Source organism: Salvelinus sp. IW2-2015, linkage group LG32, assembly GCF_002910315.2.
Source record: "Salvelinus sp. IW2-2015 linkage group LG32, ASM291031v2, whole genome shotgun sequence".
Taxonomy (NCBI): Eukaryota; Metazoa; Chordata; class Actinopteri; order Salmoniformes; family Salmonidae; genus Salvelinus; species Salvelinus sp. IW2-2015.
In genome coordinates, this window is record NC_036871.1 from 29,506,023 (window position 1) to 29,523,778 (window position 17,756).

Genomic DNA, 17,756 nt, shown 5'->3' on the forward strand with positions numbered 1-17,756 from the left:
TTCTATATAAAATCTACCCCTACTCTTCTGCTTTTTCAAGCAACAAGTCGGAATCAAATCGGGTCTACCAATCTGTAACTAGAGCTATTTTTGTAACCCTTCGCCTGTTTTTCTGGCTTCGGTAAAAAATGTCAGAAGTTAGCAGATTCATTAAATTCAAAACAACTTTCAACAAACAACTGCCGTTTTGACCCCTTTCCCAACATTTTACAGAAAACAATGTTTTCTATATAAAATCTACCCCTACTCTTCTGCTTTTCAAGCAACAAGTCGGATTTCAAATCGGGTCTACCAATCTGTAACTAGAGCTATTTTGTAACCCTTCGCCTGTTTTTCTGGCTTCGGAAAAATGTCAGAAGTTAGCAGATTCATTAAGATTCAAAACAACTTTCACAAACAACTGCCGTTTTGACCCCTTTCCCAACATTTTACAGAAAACAATGTTTTCTATATAAAATCTACCCCTACTCTTCTGCTTTTCAAGCAACAAGTCGGATTTCAAATCGGATCTACCAATCTGTAACTAGAGCTATTTTTGTAACCCTTCGCCTGTTTTTCTGGCTTCYAAAAAAATGTCAGAAGTTAGCAGATTCATTKAATTCAAAACAACTTTCACAAACACAAACTGCTACCTCTTGGTCAGGGCTTTCTAGAAAAATACATGATTATCTCAGTCTCAGCACTAGGGTCGCAAAATTCCAGTAACTGGAAATGCTGGTTGGAGGAATCCAGATTTCCCACTTAGTCCCTCCTGATTTGGTTAATGATTCAACCGGGATTTCTCGAAAACAAGTACATTTTGGGTAAGACACCAGAATGTGCAACCCTACTCATCTGGATAAATAAAGGAGTTGAAAAATATAATTCAATTGGACCTTTTCACCTTTTTCACATTCTCCCGGTTCAGGGTTTATCGTTAAAGTAGACAGTGATTATTCACATACACTGAACCACAAGTGCATTGTTGGTTTTAGTGCAGTTTGCGTTCATGTCAGGTATCATGGGCATAAACCAGTCCATCACCACAGACACGCCGACAGGTGAAGTCCGTAACCTTTAGTTTAATTTTGCAGMGTAGGCCCAAATGTGACAAAAGGGCGATTACTGGGTTTTCTCTGTAAAATTTATAAAATAATATATATATATATATTTCTTAAACGCTCTACAACAAAGCTTTCTAAGTATCCAACAAGCTTTCTCTGCCGTTAACCTTGTTCTGAACACCTCCAAAACAAAGGTCATGTGATTTGGTAAGAAGAATGCCCCTCTCCCCACCGGTGRGATTATTACCTCTGAGGGTTTAGCGCTTGAGGTAGTCACCTCATACAAGTACTTGGGAGTATGGCTAGACGCAAGACCCACTGGTTGATGCTTATTTATAAAACCCTCTTAGGCCTCACTCCCCCCTATCTGAGATACCTACTACAGCCCTTACCCTCCACATACAACAACCATTCTTCCAGTCACATTCTGTTAAAGGTCCTCAAAGCACACACATCCCTGGGTCGCTCCTCTTTTCAGTTCGCTGCAGCTAGCGACTGGACKAAACTGCAAAAAACACTCAAACTGGACAGTCCATCTGTTCATTCAAAGACTCAATCATGAACACTCTTACTGACAGTTGTGGCTGCTTCGCGTGGTGTATTGTTGTCTCTACCATGTGGTATTGTTGTTTGTACTATACCATGTTTTGTGCTGCTACCATGTTGTGCTGCCATGTTGTGTTGCTACCATGTTGTTGTCATGTTGTGTTGAAACCATGCTGTGTTGCCATGTGTTGCTGCCATGCTATGTTGTCTTATGTCTCTCTTTATGTAGTGTTGTGGTTTCTCTCTTGTCGTGATGTGTGTTTCGTCCTAAATTTGTATTACATTTTGWATTTTTAATCCCAGCCCCCGTCCCCGCAGGAGGCCTTTTGCTTTTTGGGTAGGCCGTCATTGTAAATAAGAATTTGTTCTTAACTGACTTGCCTAGTTAAATAAAGGTTAAATAAATAAAAACAAATATTTACAGTACCATTCAAAAGTTTGGACACACCTACTCATTCAAGGGTTTTTCTTTATTTTGACTATTTTCTACATTGTAGAATAATAGTGAAGACATCAAAACTATAAAATGACACACAGAATCATGTAGTAACCAAAAAAGTGTTAAACTTAGATTCTTCAAAGTAGCTACCCTTTGCCTTGATGACAGCTTTGCACGCTCTTGGCAACAGTATGTGCATGTGACCCATAGGAATGTGACATTTTATAACATGAAAATAAAGACAAACATATCAAATGTATTTTTGTAAGAAGAGACCAAACAAGAGCCTGATTCGGATGGCCCGTTTGCTTTTCCTATTTTCTTCCATTCAAGTCCAGTCTTACAATGACAGGATGCCGTGTTGAAACGACGCTCCGCCAGTACACTTTCCATATTTTGAGTTCAGTCTCAGTGTTATGTTAACGTTTATGCGAAAGCTTTTGTCAATAGTCATGTTTCCTTTAAGCCTCGTTTCCTCCATCATCCGTTTTCACCAGAACGCCACCACCCCAAGTAGCTTGTTAACCACTTCTAAAGGAGAAGCAGCTCTATAGATGAACAGGCCTCACTTTGAATTATGATATGAAGCAATTGTCTTTACATAGACAATAATAGTGAGATGTCGCATGATGGATTACTATATTGCTGTGTTTCCCACCAGTTCTCACAGGAAGTTATAAGATGTTTCTGTTAAAAGAAGTGCTGGCTCCATATATGTACATATTTTGGCCAAAGACATGCTGAGCCATTCAACCATCACAGAAGGAGAAATCAAGCCCTTACAGTATAACTTTATTCACCATAATCTGTGATTATACACACATCTCTAAATCATACAGATTCTATAGACTAATTGCACCTAAACATTTGGGATCTAAACCATCTTTCCAATATTACATGTGCACAACTTAAAGGGGAACTATGCAGTTCCAACAATAACAAAATGTRCACCCCACCACTGAGGGATGGGGCTGGAGAAATGTAATCACTCTTAAACTCATGGACAAAGCAATGGATAAAAGGACTGACCATCCATGATAATATAATTACAGTTGTGACCATGTTTTTAGGCTACACTATACAGTGTTTAATTACATTTACATTTTTTACAAACAAAGAGGTAAAATAAGCATATATTTTGTGGTCTGATGGGGTGTGACAGTTGAACTAAGCTCATGAGACATCTATACGTTATATTAATCAAGAAACAATGGGTATATACAATACATTTAAAAGTCAGGAAATTGATGTAGCAACTGCAGATTGCCTCTTTAACTCTTTCAGTCGTTGGCTAAATAAATCTGCCCCTGATATTTCACTTCTTTAAATGCATACATTTCTTTGTTTGCCTGGTTTGTTCTGGTGAATGGATGTTTGCTCAGACTCTACTTTAGTTAGAGAACTTTCCAGAGTTGGAGAGAAAGCTTGAGACGCCCTTATCTGTCTTAAACACATTACAGAACCATGACATCTACTATAAGTACAATGTGTTGACATGTCCACCTCATATGACACCGTCATAACCCTGTTGACTGCCAGAATGTCAACTGAATGTCAATCATTTTTTTACTGATTTGTCTTTGTTTTCCAACTGTCTCTTATAAATTAAAAGCACTCGCACATCTGAGGGTTGCTTTAGTCGGGAGGCGCTTCAGAAATGTTCATATGTCATTCCAACCCTACAGTCTCTGGCAGGTGACATGATAGATATGAACAGTCACACTTTATATTCATTAACAAWWWRWTTTTTTTTATTCAAATCACGTTTTATTGGTCACATACACATATTTAGCAGATGTTATTGCGGGTGTAGCGAAACGCTTGTCTTCCTAGCTCCAACAGTGCTGTAGTATCTAACAATTCACAACAATACACACAAATCCAAAAGTAAAATAATGGAATTAAGAAATGTATAAATATTTGGACGAGCAATGTCGGAGTGGCATTGACTAAAATACAGTAGAATAGAATACAGTATATATGTAGTACCCCCCCCCACAAAAAAGTGTTAAACAAATCAAAATATATTTTAGATTCTTCAAAGTAGCCACCCTTTGCCTTGATGACAGCTTTGCACACTCTTGGCATGAAAAGACTCATATTTTACAACATTGGAAAAAACGAAACAAATCCAAAGCGACTAAATTGCATCTGACCCTAAAACAGAGAATATGAATTGCTGAATATCTCTCTACTCGGCTCAGAGATTTCGAAGCAGAGACAGATCCTTACCAAGTAACAGGCTGAGTGGCACACCGATTGGCAAATAGAAAAACCGGCAGACATAAAAAAGACATGGCTCCAAGAGGAGCGTGTTATGTGGTCACTGGCACGACAGGGGAGTGTAGAAACAGAGATGCACTTTCTCCTTTTAACTGCTGATAAATATTCCTCACCAAGAGATTCATTATTCACAGAATGACTCCATTTATTCCAAATTTTACTTATTAAACCCAGAGGAAAACTAAAAATACTCATGGGCGAAGGAGCAATGGCTCCTCTTGCAGCCAAATATGTATTTGCCTGCCATAGCCTGAGGACACTGAATGAAAACATCTCCATAATAAGCAGTAAACTTACTTATTATGACTGTTATTGTTATTTACTGTTATTGTTATTAGCTGATTATTATGTTGTTTATCATTCCAAATAGTATGGTATGGGTGGTAATGTAATGATAGCAGTTTAATGATGGTGTGGTGGTGGTAATGATGAATATATTTGTAAGTACCGATGTAATGGGAAGATGACGTATATTTAGTTAGTAAGTTAAGTTATAGTTTAAAAAATATATATTATACAAATTGTATATTGTATAACATTGTTGCTTTTGCAATATTGAACAATGTTTTTCATGCCAATAAAGCAGCTTGAATTTGAATTTGAATTTGCAAGATGGAGAGACAAGGAAAGAGGAGAGAGAGGAGAGACAGAAAGAGAGACGAGAGAGCGAGAAGAGAAGAGACAGAAAGAGAGAGAGAGACAGAAGAGAGAGAGAGAGAGACAGAGAGGAGAGAGCAGAGAGAGAGAGAAGACAGAAAGATAGAGGCAGTAAACGAGAGAGACAGACAGAGAAGACAGGAAAGAGAGACAGAAAGAGAAGACGAGAGAGAGAGAGAACAGAGAGACAGACAGAGAGACAGAAAAGAGAAGAAAAGAGAGACAGAAAGAGAGAGGACAGAAGAGAGAGAGAGACATTAAAGGGGCATACCGAATAACGTTAACTCACTCCTGGGCACTGGGCCAAAATCGATTCACATACTGATAGTTAGGTAGCTAACGTTAAACGTACCAATCTGCCTGAGCTAAGTTATCTACATGGGCTTGCCAGCATAAAATCAAATGGTCAATGATGATGTAGTAAGCTAGCTAAACTAAGGAAATTATCACCAAAATAGGCTAGCTAGCTCCAGTGCATCAAAAACAGTTCGCATATGCCAATAATTGTAAACGTTACAGCGAGTTCTGCCATCCAGCATCACACGAAGACAGACTAGTTATGCAGCTGGTTAGCTTTGCTAGCTTTCAAGCCGTAGAGACTTAGTGAGCTATTCTACCGAGACAGACTAGTGCCTTCAGCTGCGTTAGGATTGCTAGCTTTAGCGTAGAGACTTAGCGAGCTATGCATATCGAGACAGACTAGTCCTCGCAGGCTGCCGTTAGCTTTGGCTAGCTTTTAGCCAGTAGAAGACTTAGTTAGCTATCATACCGAACAGACTAGGTCGCTTCAGCGCTTGTTAGATTGCTAGCTTTTAGCCGTAGCAGACTTAGCTAGCTATCATTATCGAGACAGACTAGTCCTTCAGCTGGTAGCTTGCTAGCATAGCTGTAGAGACTTAGCTAACTATCATACCGAAACAGACTATCCTTTCAGCTGGTTACCTTGCTAGCTGTTAGCTGTAGAGACTTAGCTAGCTATCATACTTAAAACAGGACTAGTCCTTCAGCTGGTTACCTTGCCTAGCTTTTAGCCGTAGACTTAGGTAGCTAGTTCATACTGAAACAGACTGTTCTTCAGCTGGTTACCTTGCTAGCTTTATGTAGAGACTTAAGCTAGCTATCATACAGAAACAGTACTATTAAATTAGCAATCACTTGCCTATCATGGGTTTATCATTTCACCGATTCTTGTTGCACAACTTTTTGTAACAGAAACCGTTTTTCTCCAAAAGGAGACTCTATTAGGACAGATTTCAGGTAGGTCCTCCCCGTTTCGTTATGTTGCTTACGTTTTTTTGTTCCTTAAAAAACGGTTAAAACTGTTTCCATAACGATACACCCCGGAAGAGTTGGCTAGCTGATGATAAAAAACTAGCTAGAATCCAGCTGTTTGAAATTAACGTTACAGCTTCGGAATATGTGTGACGCTTAAATGATAGCATACACCTGCAACAAAATATATATAATAGATTAAATACTATATATAACTATGCTGTGACCAATGATATGGCACATGTTACATAATCACAATTCGTGAGTGACCTTTACCATTCTGTTTAAATCGTAAAAAACTGTCAGTTGCGAATGCTCGCTTTTCCTCTCTCTCGCCTCAAACAACAGCGTAGGAGAAGCGCGAAATCCTTCGACCATGTTTCGATACAGTCAAAGACCGCAATGGTATCTGGGTATGGATTTTTTTTTTGACGTGACGCGTGACTGTTGTTAGAAAGCGTGCAAAGGCAAATGTAGTTATTGCCACACGCACATTTCAGAGTAGGCGTTCGCCAAAAGAATATGTAAAAATAAATGCTAGAAGGCGCCAATAGGATTGCTCGCTAGCTCCTGCTGGTTCTGCCACATATCTAATTTGTTCCCCATTTGAAACGACAGGCTGTGGTCTTGACTCTTGGTTTAGTAATAAAGAAATCTTGGCTTTTAAGATTCAAGGCTTTCATGGAATTCCGCGAACCCTTTCAAACTTACATTTAAAAGTTTGAGTCATACCAAAACAGGGGAGGTGGTGGTAACCCTAAATGGGGGGAGGGACCGGCCCTCCGTGGAACGGGCTGGGAGGGACTAGGTGGAATGGTATATCTAAATACACGGTTTCCCAGGGGTTGGTGTTGAATTGACGATGTTCATTCAACGCGCGTTCCAGCCATTAATATAAAGTCTTCCTCCCCCTCAGCACCTTCCTCTGGTGTCTTACCCGTGTCCACAGTGTTGTTCCGGGATTCCCTTTTCCCACGCTATATTCAATTACAGTATGCAATTTTATAAAATGAGTGGAATTAGGCAAATATGATAATACACAACGAACAAAAACTGATGGCAGGTGATGAACTAGCCCAAGCTTAAACCTCTGGTAGCTAACTAGCCAGCTAACCTCTGTAGCTAACTAGCCTTGGAACCTCTGTAGCCTAACTAGCCTAACATCTGTAGATAACTAAGCCAGCTAACCTCTGCTAGCTAGCCAGCTAAACCTCTGTAAGCTAGCCAGCCCAACCTCTGTAGTAGCCAGCCAACCTCTGCTAGCTAAACTAGCCAGCTAACCTCTGTAGCTAATTAGCCAGCTAACCTCTGTTAGCTAGCCAGCTAACCTCTTAGCTAACTAGCCAGCTAACCTCTGTAGCCCTAACTAGCCTTGGAAAAACCTCTTGTAGACTAACTAGCCAGCTAACATCTGTAGATAACTCGCCAGCTAACCCTTCTGTAGCTAGCCAGCTAACCCTCGTAGCTAGCCAGCCAACCTCTGTAGCTAGCCAGCCAACCTCTGTAGCGTAGCCAGCCACCTCTATTTTGTCGCAATAACAAGCTTGCCTCCCGCGTAAAGACAAAGGGTGGCGGATCTGTCGTCTATTTGAAAATAACAGCTGCCTCCGAGTAAAGAACAAGGGTGGCCGTCTGTGTCTATTTGTAAATAACAGCTGCCTCCGGTAAAGACAAGGGGTGGCACGGTCTGTGTCTATTGGTTAAATAACAAGCTGAACCTCCGGTAAGACAGGGGCGGCTGTGTCATATTTGTAAAAACAGCTGTGCACAAATCAAATTCTAAGGAGTCTTATTTGCTCGCCTTATTAAGTATTTGTGTGTAGCCACACTACTTCCTAGAGAGTTTTCACTTATTTTTGTCTGTTATTTACCACCACAGACAGAGCTGCACTAAGACCGCACTCACGAGCTGTAAAGATAAGCAAACAGGAAACAACTCACAGAGCGCGCGGCTCCTAGTGGTCGGGGACTTTAATGCAGGGAAACTTAAAACCGTTCTACCCAAATTTCCATACAAGATGTTAATGTGCAACCAGAGGAAAAATTCTAGATCACCTGTACTCCACACAGAGACCTACAAAACTCTCCTCCCATCTGTGTGTGTTTGTAGCTGTGGTGTCAGTCTGTTTGTCTGTGTGTGTGTCTGTCTGTCTGTTTGTCTGTTTCTGTGTGGGTGTGTGTGTGATGTGTGTAAGAGTCCCTGCTGAGATGTAGACGTGGTCATGAAATTAATGAGTACTTGCTCAGTAAGACCCTGTCTCTTAAGTTACTTGCTCTTCCTCACATCAACTGTGTGTGCTGTGTGTGTGCTTGTGTGTGTGTGTGTGTGGTGTGTGTGTTGTGTGTGGTGTGTGTGGTGTGCTGTGTGTTGTGTTGTGTGTGTGTGTGTGTGTGTTGTGTGTGTGTGTGTGTGTTGTTGGCTGTGGGTGCATCAGCTCATTATTAGTTATTTAACCTTATTTAAAACCTGAAAGTCAAGTAAAGAACAAATTCTTATTGTTCAATAAGCGGCTGAACGGGGAAACAGTGGTTAACTGCCTTGTTCGAGGGCAGAACTACAGGTTTTTTTATCTGTCAGCTCGGGGATTCAATCTTGCAACTTTTCGGATACTAGTCCAACACTCTAACCACGAGGCTACCTGCTGGTTACTAGGTCCAACACTCTAACCACGCAGCTACCCTGCCTCCCTGATCTGCACTATGCAAATTGATATAGGCATCGACACAGTTAACACACTATAGGTAACGCTTTTACAACAAGCTCGGTTAAATAAGGGTATATAAAGTATGACACGTTTTTTCTTTTAAAATGAGAGACGAGCTTAAAGTTTTCTTTACTGACCGTAAGTTGTTCACGTGTCTGACCGCTTGCGTGATGAGGAGTGCTCTTTCAGCACGACTGGGCCTATCACGACTGGCCTATCATGACTGGCCTAATCGACGAATGGCCTATCACGACTGGCCTATCTGGTTGGATGTTTCTTTCTCTCCTGAATGATCTGAATCAGGATTTACTGCTAAACGGATCTGCCTCTTCGCTCGAGAAGAGGCAGGAGGAAAGGATCGGACCAATGTGCAGCCGTGTAAGTGTTCGTCATTTATTAAAATGCACTGAACACTAAAAAATGACAAAATAAAACAAAACAAAGAACAACCCGAAAACAGTTTTCCGTCTGGTTAACTAATACAAAGACAGAAAAACAACTACCCACAAATCATAGTGGGCGGAAACAGGCTGACCTAAGTAGGCTCCCAATCAGAGACAACGATAGGACAGCTTGCCTCTGAATTAGGAACCATTACCAGGCCAAACACATAGAAAACAGAAAACCTTAGACCTACAACCAGGAGAATATAAACACACCAGAAACAAAACATCAGAATACCCACCCCAACTCACGCCCTTGACCAAACTAAAATAGAGACATAAAAAAGGAACGGAGGTCAGAAGGACAATTACAGGGACTCTCTGCAACTATATTCAATGTGCGGCGACAAAAATTGAGGCTATGATTAAGAAGTTGAAGCTCTTCCTCCGTCTGCATTTACCAAGGACAACACACAGGTCATTTCCATCATTGAATGATTTTTTGTGTGCAAATGAACTCAAGCTTACAACAATGTGGCGTATGATGTATGTGAAAATAGCGAGATGCACCGGGCCGCAATTACGCAGGTACTTTCCCGAAACGGACGACACAAACAACTGTTCTATTTCTTATCCCTCTCATGCCCTGCCTCCAGCCACTTACCGATTATCTTGACAAGAGAAGCCTCATCGAAATTGCAACAAGCGTGTCTGTGTGAAAATTTGATTAATCAGAAGCCGAGATTTCTGGGATTGGGCTCAGAGTATCCTGCCCTTGGAAACACGCTGTTAAAGACACTGATTTGCCTTTCGCAACCACGTACCTATGTGAGAGTGGTATTCTCGGCCCTCACTAGCATGAAAACTATATTACAGGCAGCAGACTGTGTGTGGAAAAATGATTTAAGACGGAGGACTCTCTCCTATACCAACCCAACACTGCAGAAGTTATGTGCATCTTTGCAAAGTCACCTCTTCTCATAACCTGTTGTGAGAGAGGTGCGACGCATCCAGAACAAATCAGGTTTATATGTAGTATATATATATATAGCCAAAATTATTTATTATGATATTATATAATATTGGTTTCCTGGTCCTAATTATATATTCTTCTTCTATCTCTCTCATCTCTGGTTGTGGACAAAAAACTCACACTCATTCTTATGTTAATAAATGTATTAATAAATGTGTGTGTGGCAGGCTTACCAATGATGGCAAAAATATTCATTTGCAGAGTGCACTGACCCTGGTGCTAGAGGTGGTACAGCTGACCCCCCCTGGGGCTAGAGGGGGGTACAGCTGACCCTGGTGCTAGAGGGGGTACAGCTGACCTGGGCTATGAGGGGGTACAGCTGACCCTGAGGCTAGAGGGGCGGTACAGCTGCGAGTTAGATGTTCTGAAGGCGGTACGGGACTATAAACAGTTTGGGAAGCCACTGGTCTGTGTAATCTGAAGGAAATATGTGTCTCTAATATGCGTCATAGATTTGGCAGAATGGTCAGGAAGTGCAGCTCAGTTTCCACCGTCCTTTTGTGCGGCAGTGTGCACATAGGCCTGTCTCTCTTGTTGAGAGCCAGGTCGCCTACGGCGGCCTTCTCAATAGCAAGCGCTATGCCACTGAGTCTGTAAGTGAAGTCAAAGCTTTCCTTCAGTTCTGGGGGGCAGTCACAAGTGGTCAGGTATTCTGCCCACTGTTACTCTCTGTTTGGGACAAATTAAGCCATTCTAGTTTGCTCTGTTTGTTTTGTAAATTATTTCCAATGTGTCAAGTAATTATTCGTTTTAGTTGTTCTCAATGATTTGTCTCTCTCTCGTCTCTCTCTCTCTCTCTCTCTCTCCTCTCTCTCTCTCTCTCTCTCATCTTTCTCTCTCTCTCTCTTCTCTCTCTCTCTCTCCTCTCTCCTCTTCTTCTCTCTTCTCTCTCTTCTCTCTCTCTCTCTCTCTCTCTCTCTCTCTCTCTCTCTCGCTCTCTCTCTCTCAATTCAATTCAATTCAATTCAAGGCTTTATTGGCATGGCGGAAACGTGTTAACAATTGCCGCCAAAGCTGGAAGGTTTGTAACAGTAGATATGTGTGATAGCAGAGAACTGAATGGAATAAAAACAAAACAAGGATTAACAGTAAACATTACACATACAGAAGTTTCAGGTTTCAAGTAATGTGGATGCTGAGTCCGTCAGTGATTTGCTCTCTCTCTCTCTGCTCTCGCTCTCTCTCTCTCTCTCTCTCTCTCTCTTCTCTCTCTCTCTCTCTCTCTCTCTCGCTTCTCCTCTCTCTCTCTCTCTCTCTCGCTCCCTCTTTCTTTCTCTCTCCTCTCTCTCTATCTCTCTCGCTCTCTTCCTCTCTCTCTTCCTCTCTCTCTCTCTCTCTCTCTCTCGCTCTCTCTCCTCTCTCTCTCCTCTCTCTCTCGCTCTCTCTCTCTCTCTTCTCTCTCTCTCTCGCTCTCTCTTCTGCTCTCTCTCTCTCTCTCTCTGCTCTCTCTCTCTTCTCTCTCTCTCTTCTCTCTCTCTCTCTCTCTCTCTCTCTCTATCTCTCTCCTCTCTGCTCTCTCTCTCTCTCTCCTCTCTCTTCTCTCTCTCTCTGTCTCTACACGACAGGTGACATGTAGACATGTTCTCCTCTCAGCTGTGTTAAATGACTCGATGTTCGAAGGGGACCCTGAAAATGGACCGACCGCAACCTCAAACCTAACTGACAAATGCGTGTTGCGCACGATGACGTCACGAAACACACACACACAACAGACTCACACGGACAGCACGCCGGTCAAACAACCTCTTAATTTGGCCATGACGGTGTCAGGGGTTTAGGGAGAATAGTGCAGAGGAGGGGAGAGAGGGAGAACTGAACAGGGAGAGGCGACGATAGGGTGGAGAGCTTGACAGCGAAGAGGACGATTAGGGGGAGATAGGGAGAGGAGGGGAGACACGGAGGAGCGAGAGAAGGGGGGAGTAATTCTGACAGGAGATGGACGGATTAGGGGATATGTGGGAGAGAGGGGGAAGCAGCAGGGAGAGAGAGAAGAGAGAGGGAGAGGAGAACTGACGGAGGGACGCGATAGGGGGGAGATTAGAGGAAGGAGGAAGAGGAGGGGGGAAGGGAAGAAGGAAGAGAGATGGGAAGAAGGAAGAAGGAGAGGGAGATAAGCAGACGAGGAACGAAGGAGAGAGAGGGGAGGAAGAGGAGAGAAGAGGAAGATAGGGGAGATAAAGGGAAGAAGAAGGAAAAATGGAGATAAAGAGGAGTATAAGGAGAGGAGGAAATGATAATGGAGTAGGGAAATAGAGTGAGAGAGGATATTGAGGAAGAGAAGAAATAAATAATTAAATGTAAAGTAAAAAAAAAAAATAAAGAGAAAAGAGTAGAGAGAGGAGTAGAGAGGTGGATAGGGGAGAGAGAAGGAAGAGAAGGAGGAGAGATGGAGATTTAGTAAGGGATTTACAAATAAATGAGACTTAGACAAGGACACACCTGTAATGCGTTTAGAGCTAGGCAATGGGCGTCACAATAAATAAAGTAAACACGAGCAGTCAATAACTGTCATAACTGTACGATCGATACAGCATCTAGTGCGTAACCAGGACAGAACCAAACAACACTGAACAAATGAGATAATCACACAATGAATAGAAATAGAAATAGATAAGATGAGAGATGATCTAATAATCTAAACCACCTGATGATGACAAACTGGATGTAGTAAACATAGTTGAAATGATGATAGAGGATGATGACTCTTAATACTTAACACCTGAACACATGAGGGTGTAACATAGTGAAATGATTGATGATGATGACCTAATAAACTAAAACCACCTGTTAACACATAGGGTAGTCTTAAGCATAGGGATGATGATGCATGAATGATGAACTTCTAATAACTAACAATACCTGATACAGCCCACAGGGTGTAACATAGGATGATGATGATAATATGGACATCTAATAACTAACCACCGTGATACAACATGGGGAGTGCATAATGATGATGATTGATTGATTGATGACCTCTAACTAACCAACCTGAATACAACATGGGTAGGCATAGTGATGATGATGATAGATGATGATGACTCTGAATAACTAACCACCTGATAACACAATGGTGATAAATAGTGATGATGATGATGATGATAAGAACTATAATAACTAACCATACACTGATACACATTGGGTAGTAGATAGTGATGCATAGAATGAGAGATGATGACATCTAATAACTACACTATACACAATGAGGTAGTAACATAGATGATGATGATATGATGACTTAATAACTAAACACCTGAATACACATGAGGGTAGATAACATAGTGATGATGATGATGAATGATGAATGATGATTGATGATGACTCTAATAACTACTCCTGATACACAATAGGTAGTTAGCATAGTGATGATGATGATGATGATGACTCTAATAACTAACCCACCTGATACACGATGGGTAGTAACATAGTGATGATGATGATGATGATGACTCTAATAAACTAACACACCTGATACACATGGGTAGTAACATAGTCGATGATGATGATGATGATTGATGATGATGACCTCTAATAAACTAACTACCTGATTACACATGGGTAGTAGCATAGTGATGATGATGATGATGATGACTCTGAATAACTAACACCTGATACACATGGGTAGTAACATAGTGATTATGGCATGATGATGACTCTAATAACTAACCAACCTGATACACATGGGTAGTAGCATAGTGATGATTGATGATGATGACTCTAATAACTAACTACCTGATACCACGATGGGTTAGTAAATAGTGATGATGTGATGATGATGATGACTCTAATAACTACTTACCTGTATACAACATGCGGTTAGTGCATAGTGATGATGCATGATGATGATGATGCTCTAAGAAACTAACTACCTGATACCACTATGGGTAGTTAGGCATAGTGATGATGATGATGATGATGAGACTCTAATAACTAACCACCTGATACACATGGTAGTTAACATAGTGATTTGATTGATGATGATGATGACTCTTAATAACTAACCACCTGATACACATGGGTAGTAACATAGTGATGATGATGATTGATGATGACTCTAATAAACTAACCACTGATACAACATGGGTTAGTAACATAGTGATGATGATGATGATGATGACTCTAATTAACTAACCCACCTGATAACACATGCCGTAGTAACATAGTGATGATGAGGTTTGATATGAGACTCTAAATAAACTAACCACCTGATACACATGGGTAGTAACATAGTGAATGATGCATATTGATGATGACTCTAATACTAACCACCTGAACCACATTGGGTAAGTAAACATAGTGATGATGATGACCTTAATAACTAACCAGCCTGATACACATGGGCTAGTTAGCATAGTGATGATGATGAATGATGATGACTGCTAATAACTAACCACCTGATACACATGGGTAGTACATTAGTGATGATGATGATGATGATGACTCTATAACTAACCACCTATAACACATGGGTAGTTAAACATAGTGATGCATGATTGATGATGATGACTCTAATAACTGAACCACCTGATACACATGGGTATTTACATAGTGCATGATGATGATGATTGACTCGTAATAACTAACTATACCTGATAACACATGGTAGTAGCATTTAGTGATGATGGAATGATGATTGATACTCTAATTAACCTAACCACCTGATACACATGGGTATAACATAGTGGATGATGATGATGATGATGACTCTAAGTAACTAACCACCTGATACACAATGGGTAAGAACATAGTGATGATGATGACTTCTAATAAACTAACCACCTGGATACACATGGTAGGTAGATAGTGATGATGGATGATGATGATGACTTCTAATAACTAACACCTGATACACATGGGTAGTAACATATGTGGAGATGATGATGATTGATGGACTCTAATAAACTAACCACCTGATTACACATGGGTAGTAACATAGTGATGATATGATGATGATGATGACTCTAATAACTAAACCACCTGATTAACACATGGGGTAGTAACAATAGCTGATGATGATAATGACCTCTATAGACTAACACCTGATACACTATGGGGAGTAGCATAGTTATGATGATGATGATGACTCTAATAACTAACCACCTGATACCACTATGGTAGTAAGCATAGTAATTGATGATGATGATGGACTCTAATAACTAACTACCTGACCACCACAACATGGGTATAACATAGTGATGATGATGATGATGATGATGACCTAATAACTAAACCACCTGACCACACATGTGGTAGTAGCATTGAAGTGATGATGATGATGATGACTCTAATAACTAACTACCTTGACACACATGCGTAAGAGCATAGTGGTGATGATGATGATGATGACTCTAATAACTAACTAGCCTGACCACACAGGTAGTAGCATAAGTGATGATGAATGATGATGATTTGATGACTCTCAATAACTAAACCACCTGATACAACAATGGGTAGTAACATAGTGATGATGATTTGATGATGATGATGATGACTCTTAATAACTAACCACCTGACACACATGCGGTATGTAACATATGATGATGAGAGGCGAGGGAGGGCGGGCGGGGGCAGGCGAACGCGTAACCGTAGGCCTGACGCGACTACGCGTGCACTAGCCATATGCCGTTGTCCACTCACGTCCGAATGGCCTTGACTAGAATACAGTATATACATATGAAATGGGTAAAACGTATGTAAGAATTATTAAAGTGACCAGTGTTCCATTATTAAAGTGGTCAGTGATTCCGTGTCTTATATAAATACAGTGGGGGAGAACAAGTATTTGATACACTGCCGATTTGCAGTTTTCCTACTTACAAAGCATGTAGGAGTTCTGATTAATTTATCATAGGTACACTTCAACTGTGAGAGACGGAATCTAAAACAAAAAATCCAGAAAATCACATTGTATGATTTTAAAATATTAATTAGCATTTTATTGCATGACATAAAGTATTTGATCACCTACCAACCAGTAAGAATTCCGGCTCTCACAGACCTGTTAGTTTTTCTTTAAGAAGCCCTCCTGATTCTCACTCATTACCTGTATTAACTGCACCTTTTGAACTCGTTACCTGTATAAAAGACACCTGTCCACACACTCAATCAAACAGATTCCAACCTCTCCACAATGGCCAAGACCAGAGAGCTGTGTAAGGACATCAGGGATAAAATTGTAGACCTGCACAAGGCTGGGATGGGCTACAGGACAATAGGGCAAGCAGCTTGGTGAGAAGGAAACAACGTGTTGCGCAATTATTAGAAAATGGAAGAAGTTCAAGATGACGGTCAATCACCCTCGCGTCTGGGGCTCCATGCAAGATTTCACCTCGTGGGGCATCAATGATCATGAGGAAGGTGAGGGATGTCAAGCCCAGAACTACACGGCAGGACCTGGTCAATGTACCTGAAGAGAGCTGGGACCACAGTCTCAAAGAAAACCATTAGTAACACACTACGCCGTCATGGATTAAAATCCTGCGAGCGCACGCAAGGTCCCCCTGCTTAAGCCAGTGCATGTCCAGGCCTGTCTGAAGTTTGCCAATGACCATCTGGATGATCCAGAGGAGAATGGGAGAAGATCATGTGGTCTGATGAGACAAAAAATAGAGCTTTTTGGTCTAACTCCACTCACCGTGTTTGGAGAGAAGAAGTATGAGTACAACCCCAAGAACACCATCCCAACCTGAAGCATGGAGGTGGAAACATCATTCTTTGGGGATGCTTTTCTGCAAAGGGGACAGGACGACTGCACCGTATTGAGGGGAGGATGATGGGGCCATGTATCGCGAGATCTTGGCCAACAACCTCCTTCCCTCAGTAAGAGCATTGAAGATGGGTCGTGGCTGGGTCTTCCAGCATGACAACGACACGAAGCACACAGCCATGGCAACTAAGAGTGGCTCCGTAAGAAGCATCTCAAGGTCCTGGAGTGGCCTAGCCAGTCTCCAGACCTGAACCCAATAGAAAATCTTTGGAGGGAGCTGAACGTCCGTATTGCCCAGCGACAGCCCCGAAACCTGAAGGATCTGGAGAAGATCTGTAGGAGGAGTGGGCCAAAATCCCTGCTGCAGTGTGTGCAAACCTAGTCAAGAACTACAGGAAACGTATGATCTCTGTAATGCAAACAAAGTTTCTGTACCAAATATTAAGTTCTGCTTTTCTGATGTATCAAATACTTATGTCATGCAATAAAATGCAAATGAATACTTAAAAATCATACAATGTGATTTTCTGGATTTTTGTTTTAGATTCCGTCTCTCACAGTTGAAGTGTACCTATGATTAAAAATTACAGACCTCTACATGCTTTGTAAGTAGGAAAACCTGCAAAATCGGCAGTGTATCAAATACTTGTTCTCCCCACTGTAGAGCAGCAGCTTCTAAGGTTGCGGGT